Here is a 17,182-nt window from a genome sequence, read left to right on the forward strand (position 1 = left end):
AATTTATTTCAACAACATCAGTCATTATAGATGATAAAATTTGTGCAAGACATGCAAATTAGGAGATACTAGCTTGGTGTGATTTGTGTTTATATGAAAACTAAGGTTACCGATTAATTGGATAAGTACTATTTATAACTATGCCACTCTGATAAATGGGTTATAATGGCTATTAAAACTTTCACATTTTTTCCTTTGTACTCTAAGAAGCAGAGATATTATTTAAAATATCGATGCACTGCAACAGGCAGATACTGTGAAATAACTCAGTGTTGAGAATGCAAATCACAAATATGGCTTGCATATGAATTCTTAAATGCCCACATTAGCACAATCACTTGTAAAATATATGCAGTTTTTGATGAAATGAATGAAACTCGCTACTAAGAGGCATTTGAGATTGCAAAAATATCACTCATCCCAAGTCCCTATATGAAGTCAGCAGCTACCAAAATAACACTGCCTTAGTGGCCACGGGACCAGGTGCACTGTGTTGTTTAAAACGCCATCAGTGACAGGTAAGTGATTAGAGAAATGATATATATTTATGCAGTTCCACTAGCCAGAGGCTTCAAAGAGTCCTTGCTTTATTTGTTATGTATGTACATTGTTTGGGACCAAGAAAATTGAAATTCAAAGGTTAGAAATAGCAAGTGCCTTGTGTGACACCAACCCCCACCAGGGCCTCCACTTTTGCTTTTGTTCCCCCTTTGCTCAGAGTTGTTGATGTGGTTCAAGGTGAAAGCTTTTCCAGATGACTTACAGGACACTCTCTAAAGTCTATTGCAGCCTGGGCCATGGTGAAGCCTGATATTTCATCCACTCCTTTGGCCAATATAGGATGAGAATAATCTCATGCTATTTTTTTTTTTTTTTTAGGCGAGGCAACCCTTGGTTGACCTCACAGATTGCAAGGACCTTGTCAGTTTACGATCCCTTATTTTTTTATTTTGTTTTTAATTTTTTTAAACCTACAGCATCTGGTCTTCCTAGGTGGTCTCCCATCCAAGTACTAACCAGGCCCAATCCTGCTTAGCTTCCGAGATCAGACGAGATCTGGCTTGTTCAGGGTAACATGGCCGTAGACTTAATCTCATGCTATTTTATGGCTTCTTATAGTTTATACATCATTTGGACAAAGAACATTCTCTTGTTCCTTGAAGTAACCTTGTGAGGGGGCTAGGGCAGAAATTATTATCTCCAGTTACTGATAAAGGAACTGATGCCCCTGAAGGAAACTAGACAAGTTCAAGGCCATGGAGTTAGTACACAGCAGTGTCAGGATGGCCTGGATCTGTCTGATACCTGGCTTCTGATGACACAGCTCTGCTCGAGACTATGATGCTACATGGCACCACCAGGCAGAGTGTGCTGACTTTTTGCCTCGAAGTGTTCCATGTAGTAGATGCCCACCCACTTTATGCACTTGGGCGATTCATGTTGTAGGGCCTGTCAGAAGCTGGCTGTGAGCCCTGGATGGGAACTTCGAGAATTCTTCTGGACTACTCATGAATCTGGGTTTCTTTCCATCTTTGGTTTTGTAGATGAGAAACACGGATAACACCTACTGGGCTCCGGTTCTGGGCTGGCCTCCAGCTAAGTGAAAACCAGTGAGCCATCTGCAGAGAGCATCCTTCGGGCACAGAACTTTAGGATAACTGTGGATTCTGCAAAACATGGAAGCAGACATTTCTGTCTGGTCTCAGAAAGGCTGCTTTAGATGGAGACAGATGACAAGGGTGCCCAGTGGAATCTGTTTTGCCTTTTGAAGAAAGTACGTCAGTGAATCACAAGTGATACAAAAATACCAAGACTTGTGCCTCAGCTACACTACAACCAAAGATAATTATGAAATGTCGAGTTTGCTAATGATATTAAAAGAGGCAGTATTACTTTTCCTTTGTTTGAAGAAATCAGATTGGGTACAGCAGAGACAGAATTTCATTTCATATGTCTTCATTAATGGAGTGCTGCTCTTTACGAGAAATGTTAAGTGAAGGGAGGCCAGAAACTACTTTTATTGCTCAGATGGAAATAAAGACCTGGGTAGATAGGCAGTGCATTAGCTTGTAATCAACAGTGAATCATAAAGATTCATGCTAAAAGACTTGCAATTGTAATCTAATTAGCTTTCTTACTGTTTAGAGGGATTAATTTAGAGCTAGCACAAGCAATGCAGAAAAGTACAGATCCAGGAGATCTGTCAGCTCTCATCTCCAGTGTGGGAGAAGGTGAAGATCAAATTCCAGTGTAGTAATGTCAAGGGTGTTCCAAGTAGAAAACTGTAAGGCGTGTGGCTCTGGCTATCAACTGACTCATCAAGTGGATGAAGAGCCTCGTGTCCTGGCAAGACCCTAGGTGGGGAACCAAAGCAACTCTGGGTCGGGTTTTCAATTACTACTGAATAACCTGTCTAAGCCTCGGTCTTCTCATTTGTAGAAAGAAAATAAAGCCTTGCAGAGGTGCTGAACTGATTAGAAGTGATGCATCTAGAATGTGTGGTGCCCAGCAGGCACTCAGCGTAGACAGTAATTATTGCTGTGATTGCTTTCACAGTGAAGGCTGGCTCTGCAGAGCCTGAAACAATGGACAAGGCAGGTCGTTGAATAGTATGAAATATTAAGCACGGCCTGCCTCTGCACGCCATCTTGCAATCTTGAAGTCTATATGGGCTCTCAAAAGCAAGCCCACTCTTTCATCTACTCTATTTCACGTTTAGTCATCTACCATTTGCAAAAATGTTTTTGAAAGATGTAAATGAAACATCCTGGGATGACTCCAAAATACGTTACTGACAATTGATGTTGGGTGGCACCTTCCCATTCTGTGGCTAAATAAACCCAAGAAGCACTAATTGCTTTGAAGTTAATAAAGACTTTATTGGCTTCAAATAATTGGTGTTTGTTTGGCTGCTATGATTATAGTTATCATACTCTCTCTACATAATGTAAGCTGGCAGAAGTTTCTACCTTTTACAAGTTTTAAATCCCAATAGAATTGACAGAAAAAGCTATAACCACAAATTGGTTTGCAATTTTCCTCTTTCTTCTCAGCAAGTCCTGTATGGTTATATTATGAACCTTGTTTCACACAAACTGCTTGTGACTTTTATGGCCCTTTTGTGATCTAAATGGCTATCTCATAAGATATTCCATTGCAGCTTCTTTTTCAATTGCTTTTACTGTGAAATGCCCTTGTGGAGAGTTCTGGGGAACATTTCACACTCTTATGGTATTGATTTGCTAAACCTGATGATAGGTTTATATTTAAGATACAGTCTTGTATATGAACAGAGTGGGAAGCTTATGAAAAACAGAGCCAAAGCTTCCACTGAGGAGATGTTCGATACCATTCGTATGTTCTGGAATACAAGGAGAATCCCTAATCAGCTTTGCATTTGTCTCATAATTTCAGTGCATGGAAATGCCACCTGAAAAATGGCAATTTGGTCTACTTAGTCACTCTTTCCCCAATATTGTTATGTTCAAATGAAGTGCAATTTAACAGTGAATACATAAAAGCATTATAACAGCGTTTGTTCAGTCTACTAAAGTAGGGAGTTTGGCAGTGCTTTCGTTATAAACACTTTTCATGACCCTCAATGAAAGAAGTCAACATCTGGCTGTAATGTGGAATGCAAGGTATGTCTTTGCCTGTGATTGAACTGCTGTTTAGTGCTCGAAATAATAACTAAATACAAGAGACTATTTGTAGGCCCCTTATCTCTAGCCCAGCCTTTAGTTATCTTCCTTTTTGCATTATAGATGACAGTGCAATGAGAACGAGGTTAAGTTGCAATCCTGGTGAGATGAGTGTGAGGAAGTAAGAGAAAAAGGAAAGAGAAGAGAGGACTATGAGGAAATGGGTAAGAGAAAGGAAGGCAGGCATAGAGTAAAAAGGAAAGGAAAAAAACATAATAAAAGAGATAAAAAGGGAGAGAAGAAAGTAGAAAGGGTAGAATCATCTGAGGTAATAGAGTTATTTATTTAAATAGAAAAATTGTGATGCTTATTGGCCTGGCTGCAGTGAGATCTCTGCCAAGACATATTTCCTGCCTTGAACCACGCCTCAGCCATACTCCCTCTCTCTGAAGAATTCGCTAGCCATAGCATTAGTAGTTATTAATAAATATCTATGTTCAAGGTCCCCATTTCTCTTCCTTCTAGGATCTATTAGTTCTCTGGATAAATTGAAAAGTGTACATCTCAAGCATCGTAAGAAAAAAAAATCCTAACATTACTCAAAGTGGCACTGAAAGGTAAACTAATGATTAAAATTCATTAAAAAGAAAACTCAAACACAATCACTGAGAAAACAAGGCCTTAGGTATCAGAGTTGAAGATACCTTAGAATAAAAGCCTTGATGTCACAAGGAAAATGTAGCTTATGAATTATCTAAGAAGAAACAGAGCAGTGAGGAGGGCATCAGATGAATGCTTTGTATACTTTATCTAAGAAGAAACAGAGCAGTGAGGAGGGCATCAGATGAATGCTTTGTATACTTTTCAATTAGAGTTTCAGGGAAGAATTCATAAGCTACATTTTCCTTGTGACATCAAGGCATTTATTCTAAGAGGTCACCCAAATAGATCAACCAATCAGCTTCTATTTGCACGACAAAAATCAATGAATATGGATTGAGGTGGTGTGCAAGGTTCAATTGCTGGGATGATGGCAAGGAGGTCATTGCAATTTGGCAATGCTTTGATGTGGGATTGCTGCGACCACCAGCAAGATGGACTCCACCGCATATCCTCTATAATTATGAGCTATAAATTCCCTTCTGTGTTTTCCATATGCTACGTCTTCATTTAGAAACCATGACATTCGTGTCTACTTCCATCTCAGCTCCGCAATAAAATTGATTTTCCCATACATCCTCCATGAGAGTGACTCCTATGAACTTTGACAACTTCCTTTTCTGCTTTGCATAAGAAAGGTGATCTGACTGGGTGGGTGGGGGTCTCCCTCCTGAATTATGCCATCATTTGGCCAGTGTCAGTAGTTGGGTGTTCATGCAAGCAGTGTGATGCAGAGTGGGAGAATTTCCTGTCACTCTTTTCATCTCAGAAGAGATTGAATAAACAGAATTATCAGGCTTTGATGTGGCTAGACTGCTTTTGGCAAAGAACACCAACACATACTTCGTTATTTTCTTTTATGATACAGCAAGCTTAGAACTAAAATGAAACTTCCAGTACAGCCTTGATGCTTTCCAACCCCTGGAATTATTCTTTACATAATACATAGTACATGGGAATCAGCAGAGTCGTAAGAGAAAACGAAGAAAATATTAGAAATATCTGATCAGCTGAATTGTGGCTTGCTTTCGTGGCAATTGCTCTAAGAACCTGTATCCAGCAGGCTCAGCAGATGTTTATCCAGCACTTGCCATATGCCAGGGATTTTTATACACATTATAGGAGACATTATCCCACTTTAGAAATAAGAAACTAAGGCTGAGAAAAGTTAAGAAAATTGCCCCAAGTCACAAAGCTAGCCAGATCGCAAATCCTGGTCTTCTCACACCAGGCCCAGAGCTCTTGCCTCTAAATCCAGCTGGCAGGCTGTCCAACATATCGTAACAAACACTTGTATTTCTCCACTATGATGAGCATCATAACACACACTTGTATTTCTCCACTATTCCAAGTGCCGTACCCATATTAACTCATTTAATCTCTATCGCACCCTATGAAACAGGGTCTACCATTTATTCCATTTTACCAATGAGGAAAGGGAGGCAAAGAGAGGTAAGGCAATTTTCCCAAAGCTGCCTAGTGGGGAAGGGGCAGTGCTGGGACTTGAACTCAGACACTAGAGCCTGTGTTTTTCACTTCTCCAGACCATGCCTCTTGTAATCCAGGTTCTTTGAAAGCCTTGCAGGGGACCTGGACTCATGACGACAGTGTCAGCAGCCAGCATTTCCTTCTGGAGTGACCTATTAGCATCCCTTGGTGTGTGTGTGACACTCTGTGGAAGTGTCATCCTAAAGGCTAAGCTTCACTATTACTATTTCTTGCATCCATTTATCTAAATAAATAGAAGTGTTTACTGTGTGCTACGTACTGATTCTTTATAAATTGATTAAAAAGTTCTAATTACGTTTCTAATTTTCTGCATATATAGAGATAATAACCTCATGTCCTTATGATGATATCTTTAAAATTTGGGATAAAACAAGTAGATATTTTTAAATGTATCCTTATGGCTGCTCACTGATAGGAAGCTACACATTAGCAGAAAGGATTCAGAAATTAGACAGGATTAGAGCTTTCTGAAGCCTTTTGAGCTCATGTAGTTTCCTCTTGCATTTGGTTCAGGAGGAAATTGAGGCAAACTGGACAGCTGCTCTTAAAAACAAATTTTAAATTAATTCGACCTAATATCACACAGATCTACTTTTTATCACTGTCCGTGGAATGGTTAGATTTGGATGTGTGTGCAAGTGTCTTGTTAGATGCACTTACTTATTGAGTGGAATTGACAGGGTTGTTGGCTGATATTCAACCTATGAAGAACTAGTAAAACCTGAGAGAGCTGAAGAGCGAAAACATTGAGACTCAGCAAAAGTAGCATGAGCCCACATTATCTAAAGGTTGTTAGAACCAACAGGATTTGTGCGCGTGTGTGTGCACGTGCATGCATGAGAGGGGTGGTTGGCTTGATTTTGACATTTAAAAAATTATTCTGTATCGCACTTGAGTTGGCATCTATCTGAAAGTGGAAGCATCTGTGTATCTGAACTCTCCTGCCCTCCACAACTAAACTCTAATGACCCTGTGGGCGGGTGTTGGCGTCCTTATTTTGGCATCCTCCACAGTATCTAGCAGCGTATAGGCTTAACCCATTTCCATTCAAGTGCATCAAACCATACAGAATGCTTTCCTGGAAGAGGTACTAATTGTCCAAATTATATTCATTTTCATATCCGATAAAAATCAAGCATCGTTCATCTAGATGAAGGCATGAGATGCAGGTAAGAACCCTGAAATTAAACAGGTTCACATTCAGTGACAGAAAGTTGACATGTGCAAAAAGGACACATACACACGCACACAAATACACGCACGCAATGAATTATTTTGCAAGTCTCATCATTCTCTTTTCATTAGCTGGTAGGTTTATTTACTATCTTTGGTCATTATGTCCCTGAAACAAATCAAAGTTCATACAGTCAATTTTATATTTTGAGTTCCCATAATTTCCCTTCCACTCTAAGAAGATTTGAGGCCCATCTATCAGCATAAAGGTGAAATTCAATTCATTTTTTATAGAAAAATCTAAAATCTGGTGGTCGTTCCTAATGTTATTATCTATGTCTATAGAACTGAAGCCTAAAATATATTTAGGCCCCATTTATCTGCTAGCAACTGTCAAAGTCTGAGCTGTGGCTTCAGTTTGACATATTCTACTTTCTTAAAAAAAAAAAAAAGATAAACAGCCCCAGAGAACTGCCCTTAACTTCCTTTTTTGGTAACAAATACACTCAAACAGTCTTCCCCCTTCTAAGGTTGAGATGCTCATCAGCTTCAAAAACATATAAGCTTTTGGTTGGAATTAGAAAGTGATTTGAGATCCTGTGAGACAGAATATTTGGTACACTGTGGACTCTCTGGCAGAGAATAAAACCCTTCTATGCAAAGACTGTATACATCCTATAAACCAAACAATCATGTGTTTTCTTTGGAGCTGAAGTATTTTTTGATTCCCTATGCTCAATTTCTGGGACTCCGTTCAACTCTGCTAATGCACACTGCGATTTTTAACACATGCCCATATTTTATCTATCACACATGCTTTATTTTACTTACTAGCGAGTCAGACATGGTTTGCTATGCTTTAGTTTCCAAATCTCAGCAAACAGTAGTAGAGTTTAATATTCATGCACTCATACCATAAAGCTGACCTTAGAGGTAATATTGAGGGATAGGTTATTAGGGAAACCACCTTTTAACAAGGTGCTTTTGGTAATTCAGGAACTTAACCCCTTGTACCAGGCAGGTAAGGTACAAAAGTAAACCATTTTAATACCTAAATTTACAAAACCCAATAAATGCAATCTATAATTGTATCAAACTATAATTTTATCTATTACAGATGGGCCGTCGTGGTATAGATTTAATTTTGAGGCATAAAGGCCCCAGGGTTTTTCGTATATGAATGGCATTATTTGTTTTATTGTCTTAGAAATATCCAGGTACTTTATCAGGGAGTATGTGTAACAATGAGCACAGCAAGAACCAAAGGGCATTAATGCATGAAGAGTGCCAGCCAATTGCTATCTCTGGCTTCAAAATCTGTCAGTGAAATCTGGCAGAGTCATGTGCTTCCCATAATAGACTTGTTCCTCTGCCTGTGGCTTTTGGATACCCGCAAGTCAATGAGCTGTTTTTGAGTTTGAAGCACCAGAATATACCTTGGCAAAGAAAAAGCACTGCAATGAATAGTAAATGTCCTCTTCTCTTTGCTCGTGGGGAGGTAGTGAGTGAGGAGGGCTTCTTTATAGATGACTGAATTTGAGTGGCAGGCAGAAGGTTGGAGAACGGGAATGGTAAGTGGGAAATAATTTAGAATCAAATGTTGGTATTTTGCTGAGAACACCCTAATGACTGAGAAGAGAGCAGAGATATCTGAGTGTCCATTAATAAATAGCACCAAGGTATCTAAACCCTTTGGCAAAGTCATTCCAGTATCTGAAAAGACAAAGGGAGGGAGAAAAAAAGGTCCTTAGATATGGACTACTTTCCATTTTTTCTTCTTTTACCAGAGAATATAAGAGAGTAAGATGAAAGAGAGTCATTGAATTCCCCCAAACCAAAACTATATCCTACGAGGACCAAATGGTGCAGCATTTGAAATATTCTTTAGCCACAAATTAGCACTTCTTAAGAGTTTCATGTTTTTGAGCCATTGATTTTTGATAAATCCTGCTTGGCAAATGTGAGAACAGATGTAGGTGTGCCAGATGGTTTTTCCAGACTTTCTCAGGCCTAACTGCCAGATTTGGGGCCAACTAAAGCTGAGAAAATTAAAGAAATAATTTATTCTCTTTCTTCCGACTCTGGGGATGATTTTCTCTGTGCCCACTAGTTCATGCACTGTGTGCCATGCCATCCATTTGGAAAAGAATCACTTGTTCAACTTCCAGGCCAAAAGAAATATACCCAGGGAAGGAAAACAGAAGATAGTTTCAAAAAATTCAAGTATGCTGGAAAGCAGAGAAAATACCAATGATCAGTTATCCAAGATTTTATGAGAAAATGCTTGATTCCTTTGAGCCAAACAGTGTTTACAGTTGCAGCAATGAAAATTCTAATTTTGTGCTCTAATGAACACAAAACGATCCATACTCAACCTTGGCAAAACTTATAATGGCTGTGTAATTGGAATGACTTTATCATATTAAAATATTTCATAAAATTATAGAAAACCACCAAGAAGTAAAAGCATGGATTGGAAAGCCTTGACTATGTGACACGATAGCCATACGACCCCCTGTTTTGTAAGTAGAATGAACAGTTTACAGAATTAAAGAACACCATTCATACTTAACACCAGTTTACCAATCCATAAGGTATTAGATGCTTTTGAGAAAGATCCACACAATAGAGTCATTTTGTCTAAGCATTAAACATATCAACTTATAAATTACTTTTGTTGCAGTATCTTTCAATATACTTAAAATGCTATTAAACTCCTCCACTGTATATTTGGAATGTAGAAAAGGGAAGACTTATTTTTCCTGGTGACACTCCCTAGTTAGAGTTAGCTAATGGTTGTCACCAACAGTGGAGGCTATGGGGAATCACAGTCTCCAGCACCATTGGAAGAGAAAGTCAAATCAGAGTAAACACGTAGATGTGGAGAGGACTTTGAGTACATCTTATTTCAGAAACTATTAAATAGACTTAAGGCCTGATTCCCAGTCCCATTTTCTTGGGGCTCTTGGATTCGGAATTGGAAATATTCACTTCTGCATTAAGCTAAGGCTTTTATCTTTGTGTCACATGTGCAAAGTCTAAATATCTACTCGAGGGTTGCCTTCTAAACAGAAAGGCAGTGCCTATATGGTAAAGTGAAGTTAAGAAATGTGTAATTGGGACCCTGAATAGTCAAGGTAATCTTGCAAAAAGAAGAACAAAGTTGGAGGAACCATACTTCCTAATTTCAACTACAAAGCTACAGTAATCAAGACAGTGTGATACTGGAATAAGGACAGATATATAGATCGATGGAAGAGAAATGAGTCCAGAAATAAACCTTTATATTTATGATCAACTGATTTTTGACAAAGGTGTCAAGACAATTCAATAGGGAAAGAATAGTTTTTTTTTTTTTTCAACAAATGTTGCTGAGACAACCGGATTTCTACATGTAAAGAAAGAAGTTGGACCTCTACCTCACGCCATATATAAAATCAACTCAAAATGCAGCAAAGACTTAAAAATAAGATCTAAGACCTAAAACTCTTAGAAGAAATTATAGGTACAAACCTTCATGACTGTGGGTTAGATAATGGGTTCTCAGATATGATATCAAAAGCACAAGCAACAAAAGATAAAAATAGATAAATTGGATTTCATCAAAATTAGAAACTTTGTGCTTCAAAAGACATCAAGAAATTTTAAAGATGACCCACAGAAAAAGAGAACATTTTTGCAAATCACAGATATGATAAGAAACTTGTATCTAGAATATATAATTATTATAACTCAATAATAAGAAGACACGGGATCTGAATGGATATTTCTTCAAAGAAGATGTAAAATTATCCAATAAGTACATGTAAAGATGCTTAACATCACTAATCATCAGATAAATGCAAATCAAAACCATGAGATTCCACTTCACGCCCACGAGGATGGCAATAATCAAATAGACAGATAACAACAACTGCTGGTGATATTATCAAGAAATTGGAAGCCACTGCTGGTGAGAATGTAAATGGTGCATCATTGTAGTAAACAATCTGGCACGTTCTCAAAAGGCTAAACAGGCATTACCATACAATCCAGCAATTCTGCTCCTAGGTGATACCTTAACGGATTAAGAACATATGTTCACATGAAAACGTGTGCGCCGATGTTCACAGTGGCACTATTCACAATATCCAAAATGTGAACACAACCCAAATGTCCATCAATTGATGAAGAGATAAACACAATGTAGTCTAATCATACAATGGAATATTACTACCTCATAGAAAAGAATGAAGTACTGATGTACGCCACAATATAGATGAACCTTGAAGACATTATGCTAAGTGAAGGAAGACAGATACACCAGACCACATGTCATATTCCACTTAAAGGAAATGTCCAGAGTGGACAAATCGCTAGAGAAAGGAGGTGAGTGGCAATGGCTGGTTGGAGGGAAGAATGGAGTTAATGAGCACGGGGTTTCCTTTTGGGCTGATGGAAATGTTCTAAAATTGATTGTGGTGATTGTTGCACAAATCTGTGAATATACTAAAAGCTGCTGAATTGTACACTTTAGATCAGTAAATTTTATGGGATGTGAACTCTCTCTCAAAATAGCTATTTTAAATAACCATGTCATCATCTCAAAAACTCCATTTCTCTATGATGAAGAGTGTTTTAAGAGAGGGATAGACGTTACAGGGGATGCTGATCTAGATAATATGGGAATTCATATTTATCTAATTTATTTTACCATAACTCCAATTTTCCAGTTCACTTTACCTGCTTACAATGAGGCTGTGACTGCAAGGCTCTCTGCTTGGGACCATTGTCTAGCTGATTCAGACTATTGGCCTCTTCAGTGCCCTGCTTGGTAGGCTGGTGGTGAACCTTCCAGGTTATGCTCCAGTGGCTCCATATACCAACAATAAGTTCACTAAAGAAACTTTTGTCTCTGGCTCGGTAGGGTACTCTCAAATGAGAATTACTTTGCTTAATCCACAGATGAGTGGCATCACTAATGCAAACCCAGCTTTACTTATCTCCGTGTCTCAAAATAGGTTCTGATATTCAATAGATAAAGGACTTCTAGGTCAAATAAGTTTGAGAAACACTGCAATAAACTGTATTCCCTCTCTTAGAGATGCACAGTATACATTACAATATTAAGGGCTCAAAGTTCAACTTGGAAGAAAACTTTTTTAGCTAAGCATTTGCCATATATATTTGACCAATCTTCACCAAATACCTGCCCCGACACGTGCACGCTTGTTTTGTTTCCTGCATAACATTTACTAACATCTTTCAAAATACTATCCGCGGACCACCCTTTAGGAAAGGCTAATCTAGCCTATCGAATTGGCTGAAAAAATAGAGAGCCTTGACCTTTAAGCTTTTACTGAGTATGTCACCTTGCTTCGAAGACTTGTAATCTTAAAAAAATGAACGTGGATGCTTAACACTCAAACCCCTAGAATAGTGTTTCTCAATCTTTTCCACATCTTGGTTTACATAGGGAAGGATTGGAATAATATGGTTTGCAGTCAAGAGACTCTAAATCTCTTGGGCCTTGCCACCTCGAGGGTGATAAGAATCAGTACATCTGCATTCCTTGTCATTTATGTCACTAAAAAGCTGTAAGAGAAGTTCTGCTCTCCATAATCTATAGCAAAACCACTCCAAATTAATTATTTTCATGTTGGATAATTAGTAGACAGATTGTCCAGGTGATTTATTTGGACACTTGATTTATCTGGACACTACCACAATGTTTTTCACATTATTGTGAGATTAAAGATGGTTTTGGTGAGGAAGTAGGAAGCGGGTAGACCAAAGAGGTGATTTAACAGCAAACTGCCAAATCCAGAAGCAGAACTGGATACTTTGAGAAATGAAACTGAGAAGATTACATCTAAGCACTTAGAATATTTTTCATCTTTATCGATATATAATTGGCATATGACATTGTATAAATTTAAGGTGTGTAACGTGATGAGTTGATATACTATACTGCAAAATGATTACCACAATAAGGTTAGTTAACACATCCATCACCTCACATAGTTACAGTTGTGTGTGTATGTATGTGTGTGTGGTGAGAACTTTTAAGATCTCTCTTAGCAACTTTTAAGTAAGTACACAATACAGCATTGTTGATTATAGTCACCATGCTATACATTAGATCCCCAGAATTTATTCATCTTAAAACTGGAAATTTATACCCTTTGACCACTGTCATCCATTTCTCTTACACCCCTCCCCTGGCAACTCCCAATCTACTCTCTGTTTCCATGAGTTTAGTGTTTTTAGATTCCACATGTGAGATCATATAGTATTTAACTTTATATGTCTGTTTCACTTAACACAATGACTTCAAGTTTCATCCATGCTGTCATGAATGGCAGGATTTCCTTCTTTTTTATGGCTGAATAATATTCTGTGTGTGTGTATCACATTTTCTTTATCCTTTCACCCGTCGACAGAAACTTAGGGTGTTTCTATATCTTAGCTATTGTGAATAATGCTGCAGTGAACATGGGGGTGAAGATTTCTCTCTGAGATAGTGATTTAATTTCCTTCAGATATATTCCTACAAGTTGAATCAATGGATCATATCATAGTTCTATTTTTAATTTTTTTGAGAAATTTCTATACTGTTTTCCATAGCGGCTGCACCAATTTACATTCCCACCAATAGTGAGCACCTAGAAATTTTGAGCAACCAGATTTCCTGTGCAAATGGCACAGTGGAGAACTACTCATAGTATTCACCTTGTATGGTCCATCTGAATCATCAAAGGATTAGATCATGCCTAGCATTGTTTCTTGTTAAGGGTATTTACTTTCTTCTAATTCCTCGAAATTCATTCTTGCTACATGTGGTAGTTCCATTAACCAAATTAGTTTGATGAACCAGAGCAGTTCTTTCCCCAGGCCTGTCAAATATCAAAAGCAGAAATATAACTTCTTCTTTCAAACAGAGAGATTTTCTTTTTATTATTCATTTGCTGCATTATTCTTTTTGGGGGGCATTTGAGTATATGTATGATTTTTTGTAACAATAAAAACTATTTCAAGGATCAGATTTCAGAAGGCTTCACAATATGCTTTCACTTGAAAGACAAATCCAATTTGACATGAAGTTTCATTATGAAGAAACCGTTACATGTAATGGCACTGGTTATTGAAAATTGAAATGAAGTGAGAGGAAGCTAACACCAACATGTATGCAATTCTGCTTCCTTTGAATGACACAAAGAACTCAATATATCTAATCATCTTTGTTATGCCCACTGGGAGCTGAGCTCTGGTGATATTGCACAAGGTTGCTTCTTGATTGCTGGAAACCCAAGTATTAAGCCATATGCCACTTACATCAGTAGCTAAAAAGCTTTGTGTGAGTGGTCCTGGGAATTATTTTACTTTCCCTCTCTCGGTTAAAGTAAATAATAGTAATAATCTGGGCACAAAATTCATAAAAGAAGGGTACCAACCAGTCAGCATAGACCGACATCTTGGCTTTTACACTTCATGTGTGAATTATTCCAAACCTAAAAGGAGGCATTATGCACATCATATCTGATCAAGTTTTCTCGTGCTCCAATGAGTGGACTAAGCAGAGAGACTTTTAACAGAAACAGAGCAGGGAAATCTTATCTCACCTTCCCATTCTAAGTTTTGCTTGAGAAGCTTGAGGGCTAAGTTGCACTATATGCTTTGATGAGCATCCCCTCTGCTGTTTCCCTTTCTTGTTCACAAAACAATCCTTTCTGGCTCCTCCCTGCCTCCACCCCAACTCTCCTGTCTTCACGAATTAAATCAAATTTTGAGTCCCTTTCCTCCAGCCTCCAGAGTCAATGTCACCCTAATGTTACCAGAGCCCCCTGATGGCTGGCTTCTCTTTAGTTTCTTCTTTCTCTTCCTCTCTCCCAGAGGCGCCATATATTCTGTCTATGATATCCTCAGTTTCTACTTGGTGGAGTTTGAGAGCTGGGTACATTTGTGAATTTGGGTCTCCCCGTTAGTTGTGCAGCACTGTTTTGTCAAGATAATTCCGGATTCTTTTAATAATTAAAAAGTCACAAGCAGGAAATGACTGATGCGTGAGCCATGCCTACGAAGGTACTGTGAGAGTTGCACTACTTAGTATCACCATCCTGTTTTCTTTCACCCTGCCCTCCATAATTCTGTCCTCTCATCCATCCAGGATCTTCAAGGTCCTAGATCATTATGCAAAATAGTTTTATGATAAGCGTTTGAAACAAAAACTACAGTGAGTCCTGCCACTACTAGTAAAATATCCAACGTGCATGCTCAAAGCTACAATTCAATTACTGACCTGTTAGCCAATAAGTCCTCAAAACAATTCAGAGTAAATATCCATAATACATCTAGTTATTCTACCCCGCCTGAAAGATTGCTAATGAACCTGTTGCCTGAATGAATAGAAAAATTGGGAAGTCGAACAGTGCCAGCCTGGATGACATGCCACTGACACTAGGAATCAGTTCATCCTGTGTGCAAAGTTTCCTCTTGAGTATGTTCCTCATCCAGCGGTGATTTTCCAATAAAATCAGACTCGATTATTGCAAACATAAGAGCAGTCCCCGAGGGAGGAGATCAGGCAATTCAATTCTAGGAAATGCTGCATGAGGCAAAATTAACCTTGTAGCAGTGTTATTTCCCGAAACATGGTCTTTGTTTTTTAGTTGTGCTCATATGCATCAACATAAAGTGAACGATTTTTAAAAACCTCATCACTGAGATGTGACCAAAGGATTTAATTACTTACACATTCACGAAATAACATGGAATGAAAGAAAGCTTGTTTAGTTTTAACACTCCACAGAGATACTGCCTAAACCCTTGTAGCTAGAAATTATCTGTGACTGTGCGTGTCAAGCTTTGCTTAAGGATCAGCACCCTTAGAGATGCCCACTTTGGAGCCGTCCATCTTCTGAAACTATGGGCCCATAAGGAACGTTACCAAAGGTTTTTTCACGCCATGATGATGAAGTATGGTGGGAAAGAGAAAGAAGAGATCAAGTGCTTCTCATATTCCCCAGCTCTGAGACAGAGGGCAAGTGTGTGTGTTTTGCCATTGGCAGCTGTGTGCGCCATTCTGCTAATTTCTGAGCATTAAGATGGCCTTTCAAAAATAGGAAATAGCATGTGTGGTCAACTGTTAACTTAACAACCTTTCTGTTTCCTTGTTCCACAGTGGCAAAAGTATGCCTTCTGTCATTCTTGAAAATACTTGCTGCATCAAACGCAACTGTCTATGCATAACTCCCACGCATAGGGAGGTTGACATCTTACACCCCCTCAATGCCTTCCCTTCAAAATCAAGAATGGGAATATATCCTGAGTAGAAAAGTGGCTATAGACCAGAGGAATCATCTGTGAGGTAAAATTCTAGCTCTATAAAGATAGTAAAACTAACTTTAAAATATTCCAAAGTTAAACCAATATGGAATATAGACTATTTTAAGAGAAACTTTGATTCCCTTCCAGGAAAACTTAGTAAATCACATGAGGGCTAATGAATTTGGCATCTGTTCAGGGGGCAGTGCAAAATCAGGCTTACTCTGAGACTCACGTCATCCTCATACTAAACTATGATGGCTGAACTTCGAAGTCACATCCCTAGATGCTTAAACTTACTTGTTCAACAAATATTAAGCCCCTACTATATGCCGTGTACTTTTTAAGGTGTTAGGGTTACAGCAGTGAATAAAAGTTCTCACTCCTATGAACCTTACATTCTATGGAAGGTGACACCTCAAAACAAAGATAGCTAAATAGATCAATCTGATAGACATGGTAGATAGATAAAGTATGATGATAATCACTAAAGAGAAAAAATAAAGTAGGGTAAAGGAGATGGTGAGTGTACGTGTTGGAGCAGTTGCTATTTTGCACAGAGCGGTTGTCCAATGATGTTGCTCTTGCACAAAGCCTTTGTAAAATTTCTCTTCAAGGCATTCACTATCCACAAGAGAAAATCACCACATTTTGAAATAGTATTCACATCAATTGCCTTGACTGACCACTTTTTCTAATATACAAGACTCTGAGTCATCATCTTGGACGAGTTTGCAAGAGTTAAACTCATATTCACAGATCTATCACCTATCACTAAGGACCAGCAGGAGAACCTCTTATGTATGTGATGGGACTCTCCAAAAGGATCTCCTAATAGGCTTTGCGCTGCACTGCAGAACAGCCTGGCCATGCTCAGCTCTGTTGTTGTAGGGCAG

General features: G+C 38.5%; 1 protein-coding gene and 1 pseudogene across 4 annotated transcripts in view; both read right to left on the reverse strand.

Annotated features, from left to right (window-relative positions):
* Window positions 1-17,182, reverse strand: part of AFF2 (AF4/FMR2 family member 2) — a 449,558-nt gene that overhangs the window by 61,874 nt on the left and 370,502 nt on the right. The window lies entirely within an intron of this gene.
* On the reverse strand, window positions 969-1,087 carry LOC111734066 (annotated as a pseudogene).

This window comes from Pteropus vampyrus, unplaced genomic scaffold (genome assembly GCF_000151845.1).
Source record: "Pteropus vampyrus isolate Shadow unplaced genomic scaffold, Pvam_2.0 Scaffold750, whole genome shotgun sequence".
Taxonomy (NCBI): domain Eukaryota; kingdom Metazoa; phylum Chordata; class Mammalia; order Chiroptera; family Pteropodidae; genus Pteropus; species Pteropus vampyrus.